At 50.9% G+C, this 5,000-nt stretch overlaps 1 non-coding gene and 1 pseudogene across 1 annotated transcript; both read left to right on the top strand.

Annotated features, from left to right (window-relative positions):
* Window positions 1-90: 90 nt before the first annotated feature.
* Window positions 91-245, top strand: LOC143220877 (5.8S ribosomal RNA). Its single transcript, XR_013011683.1, has one exon. It is a non-coding gene; the product is annotated as a 5.8S ribosomal RNA (ribosomal RNA).
* Window positions 246-1,813: 1,568 nt separating this feature from the next.
* Window positions 1,814-5,000, top strand: LOC143220879 (large subunit ribosomal RNA; annotated as a pseudogene; the record flags this gene model as incomplete).

The following is a 5,000-nucleotide window of genomic DNA, read 5'->3' as shown; positions in this document are numbered from 1 at the left end:
GTTGGAGCGTTCAGGTACAATGCGTTCTTACGAACCGCAGAACAAGAGACATATACATATATTGATTTGTAAATCAAAAATATATACGATTACCCTGAACGGTGGATCACTTGGCTCGTGGGTCGATGAAGAACGCAGCTAATTGCGCGTCAACGTGTGAACTGCAGGACACATGAACATCGACATTTCGAACGCACATTGCGGTCCACGGATACAATTCCTGGACCACGCCTGGCTGAGGGTCGTTTACGTAACCATAAACTGCTTGCGTTGCTCTTGTAAGTCCCCGCCGTCGCTTACCTCTCCAAATATATTTTTGGAGGGCGCCAAAGAGCGTTTCGGAGTCGGGTTGCAAAGATGCTACGTACGAGCGAATGATGGGCGTTTCGTCGGCGTTTGTCGCGGTTCTGTGAAAATTGCCAATTTTTGCATTGCGTCTTATAAACACATACAAATATATATATATCTAGTTTCCACGAGAGGCGAAGTAGGGATTGGTATTTCTTACGTTCGGACTTGCGTGAGTGTTTTTACGGTGTCGTGAGTCGTATTGAAAATACGACCGCCCGTAAGGCACCGCTTCGACGAGGATCTCCAAATCTCTCACCTTCTCTGCGAAACGATTCGCCTTGCGGAAAGAAGCGTTTCCACTCATGAACATTTAACGCGCTCCCGACGTCGCCTGAAATGATGCGTATATACGAAAGAGGTATATTTACAAGAGTCTCGCGAGACTACAGAGATGGACACACAAATTATAAAAGAAAGAAAGAATACTGTGTGGCACACAGAGTGTGTGTGGTGTGGCAATGTTAAGCCCCAGGGAGAGAATATGCCTGTGCGTGGATGAGTTTCTTAACTCTACGTTATAATTGCCATACGGCGGAGGGTCGTCGTTGCCGGCGATTTCGACAAACACACATTCCTTTTCGAGTCTTCGAGGGAAGAGACGAAAGAGATCTCTCGTTCTATCGCGAACGCTTTGATGATCGATGGACAGCGGAGCAAAGCGCAGCAATGTGCGGGATGAGCACGTCGTACTTGATCGGGTCGGAATTATTCCCCGTCGTCGACGTGTCCTCGCTAATCTGTGCGATTGCCATTCCATCGCCACGTTCGCGTTGAATCGTATTGATGACGGCCTATGAGCGTCTTGAGATCTTACTCTCTTTCTCTCGTGTCTCTAATTTGGTTTTGCGTTTGATCGATGATAAATCGTTTCGTGCGCAACGTTTCTGTACCCCCGTGGTTTTTGGTTCAATTATATAGAAGTAGAGAGAAAAAGAAATCCCACCGGGTTATATGTATTATTATTTTTTTTTTTTAATAATATGTATACTCCTCTATTGGCGAGGCTTATTTCGAACTTGATTGTCACACGACGCAAAAGACACACTTGTGTGTTCACGCACGGAACAGCACCGCGGAGAGAGAAAAGGTATATCCAATGATGAAAACCTTTATGTCGGTCGCCCCATGTCTTTTCTTTTCTTCATTGTCGATTCGTGCGGAACCGCGCGATCTGTCGGTCGTCCAGTCCCCGAAAGTTCTTTTCGACGGACGTTAAAGTTAACCGGCCAGATCGTCTAGCGAGAGTTTCCGATCGACGAGAGATGAAGAAAGAATTATATTGACACTTTGGTGTGGCGCATAAGGCATATATCGGTTTTTTGTTTACCTTTTTCTCTCTTCTGTCGTGTAGTGTTGTTTCGTTTTCTTTTTTTTTCTTTTTTTTTTGTGCTTTGTACGTTTTCGCGAGTACTACTTTTACGCTCTTTCGGCCGAAACACACAAAATTTTGTATCACGTACGACGACCTCAGAGTAGGCGAGATTACCCGCTGAATTTAAGCATATTACTAAGCGGAGGAAAAGAAACTAACAAGGATTTCCTTAGTAGCGGCGAGCGAACAGGAATTAGCCCAGCACTGAATCCCGCGGTTCTGCCGTTGGGAAATGTAGTGTTCAGGAGGGTCAATTTATCCCGAGACGTCGAACCGCGTCCAAGTCCATCTTGAATGGGGCCATTTACCCGTAGAGGGTGCCAGGCCCGTAGCGACTGGTACGCGTTTCGGGAGGACCTCTCCTTAGAGTCGGGTTGCTTGAGAGTGCAGCCCTAAGTGGGTGGTAAACTCCATCTAAGGCTAAATATGACCACGAGACCGATAGCGAACAAGTACCGTGAGGGAAAGTTGAAAAGAACTTTGAAGAGAGAGTTCAAGAGTACGTGAAACCGTTCAGGGGTAAACCTGAGAAACCCAAAAGATCGAATGGGGAGATTCATCGTCGACGAGGCTGGCTTCCGTTGGTGCGCAGATAGCCCGTAATGGGCCACTTCGGTGGTTCCAGTGCGAGGGTACACCATCTTCGGCAAATGTTCCGGTCGCGTAGTCGTGCACTTCTCCCTTAGTAGAACGTCGCGACCCGTTGCGTGTCGGTCTACGGCTCGAGTTGTTGCCTGTCGTGTCGCCTTCGTGCGCACACGGCAGACGCTCGATCGCCTGGCCGGCTGCGTGACGGTACTCTGACGGTATCGGGCCGCAACCAATCCATTTTCGAATGTGTGTGCGTCAGGCCCGCCGCAAGCTCGGTTAGTTTGTCACCCGGATGGTACGGACCTAGCGCCGGCTCCGGGCCTAACCAGCTGTTAGCAGGCGGTGTCCTCGGACTGGCCAAGCTTTGAATTACCGGTCAGCGACGCTACTGCTTTGGGTACTCTCAGGACCCGTCTTGAAACACGGACCAAGGAGTCTAACATGTGCGCGAGTCATTGGGACATGTAAACCTAAAGGCGCAATGAAAGTGAAGATCGTACCTTAGCGTCGATCAAGGGAGGATGGGCCGCGTCACGATGCGGCCTCGCACTCCCGGGGCGTCTCGTTCTCATTGCGAGAAGAGGCGCACCCAGAGCGTACACGTTGGGACCCGAAAGATGGTGAACTATGCCTGGTCAGGACGAAGTCAGGGGAAACCCTGATGGAGGTCCGTAGCGATTCTGACGTGCAAATCGATCGTCGGAACTGGGTATAGGGGCGAAAGACTAATCGAACCATCTAGTAGCTGGTTCCCTCCGAAGTTTCCCTCAGGATAGCTGGCACTCGCTCGTTCTCTTTTGATGAACGTGTGCGAGTCTCATCTGGTAAAGCGAATGATTAGAGGCCTTGGGGCCGAAACGACCTCAACCTATTCTCAAACTTTAAATGGGTGAGATCTCTGGCTTGCTTGGATCAATGAAGCCACGAGATTATATTGGATCAGAGTGCCAAGTGGGCCAATTTTGGTAAGCAGAACTGGCGCTGTGGGATGAACCAAACGCAGAGTTAAGGCGCCTAAGTCGACGCTTATGGGATACCATGAAAGGCGTTGGTTGCTTAAGACAGCAGGACGGTGGCCATGGAAGTCGGAATCCGCTAAGGAGTGTGTAACAACTCACCTGCCGAAGCAACTAGCCCTGAAAATGGATGGCGCTGAAGCGTCGCGCCTATACTCCGCCGTCAGCGGCAAGTGAGGTTGACGTTAGCTTTTTTTAAAGGCGCGTCTTCCATGAAGCTCTGACGAGTAGGAGGGTCGCGGCGGTGTGCGCAGAAGGGTCTGGGCGTGAGCCTGCCTGGAGCCGCCGTCGGTGCAGATCTTGGTGGTAGTAGCAAATACTCCAGCGAGGCCCTGGAGGACTGACGTGGAGAAGGGTTTCGTGTGAACAGCCGTTGCACACGAGTCAGTCGATCCTAAGCCCTAAGAGAAATCCTATGTAGATGAGGTGTCCTAAGAGAGAGCAAAATATCATTAAATGATAAACACACACCCATCGGGCGAAAGGGAATCCGGTTTCTATTCCGGAACCCGGCAGCGGAACCGCTTACCAATCGGGCCCTCGTAAGAGTGTTCGTCGGGGTAACCCAAAATGACCTGGAGACGCCGTCGGGAGATCCGGGGAGAGTTTTCTTTTCTGTATAAGCGTTCGAGTTCCCTGGAAACCTCTAGCAGGGAGATAGGGTTTGGAACGCGAAGAGCACCGCAGTTGCGGCGGTGTCCGGATCTTCCCCTCGGACCTTGAAAATCCAGGAGAGGGCCACGTGGAGGTGTCGCGCCGGTTCGTACCCATATCCGCAGCAGGTCTCCAAGGTAAAGAGCCTCTAGTCGATAGATTAATGTAGGTAAGGGAAGTCGGCAAATTGGATCCGTAACTTCGGAATAAGGATTGGCTCTGAGGAGCGGGGCGTGTCGGGCTTGGTCGGGAAGCGGGTCTGGCTGACGTGCCGGGCCTGGGCGAGGTGAACACATTGATGGGAATCCGAGCTCGGTCCCGTGCCTTGGCCTCCCGCGGATCTTCCTTGCTGCGAGGCTTTCGTCTAGAACGATCGTCCTCTTCGGCCGCCATTCAACGCTCAGCTCAGAACTGGCACGGACTAGGGGAATCCGACTGTCTAATTAAAACAAAGCATTGCGATGGCCCCCACGGGTGTTGACGCAATGTGATTTCTGCCCAGTGCTCTGAATGTCAACGTGAAGAAATTCAAAAAAGCGCGGGTAAACGGCGGGAGTAACTATGACTCTCTTAAGGTAGCCAAATGCCTCGTCATCTAATTAGTGACGCGCATGAATGGATTAACGAGATTCCCTCTGTCCCTATCTACTTTCTAGCGAAACCACTGCCAAGGGAACGGGCTTGGAAAAATTAGCGGGGAAAGAAGACCCTGTTGAGCTTGACTCTAGTCTGGCATTGTAAGGAGACATGAGAGGTGTAGCATAAGTGGGAGATGGTCAAACATCGCCGGTGAAATACCACTACTTTCATCGTTTCTTTACTTACTCGGTTAGGCGGAGCGCGTGCACCGAGGTCTTATGACCCGGTTGTCACGGTGTTCTAGAGCCAAGCGTGTAAGAGTGGCGTGAGGCTTAACGGCTGATCGCCGTCAATACTCCCGCGTGATCCGATTCGAGGACACTGCCAGGCGGGGAGTTTGACTGGGGCGGTACATCTGTCAAAGAATAACGCAGGTG

The sequence above is a fragment of the Lasioglossum baleicum genome, unplaced genomic scaffold (genome assembly GCF_051020765.1).
Source record: "Lasioglossum baleicum unplaced genomic scaffold, iyLasBale1 scaffold1689, whole genome shotgun sequence".
In the NCBI taxonomy this organism is placed as follows: domain Eukaryota; kingdom Metazoa; phylum Arthropoda; class Insecta; order Hymenoptera; family Halictidae; genus Lasioglossum; species Lasioglossum baleicum.
The sequence above is the reverse complement of the archived record's forward strand: the minus strand, read 5'-3'. Positions and strand labels throughout refer to the sequence as shown.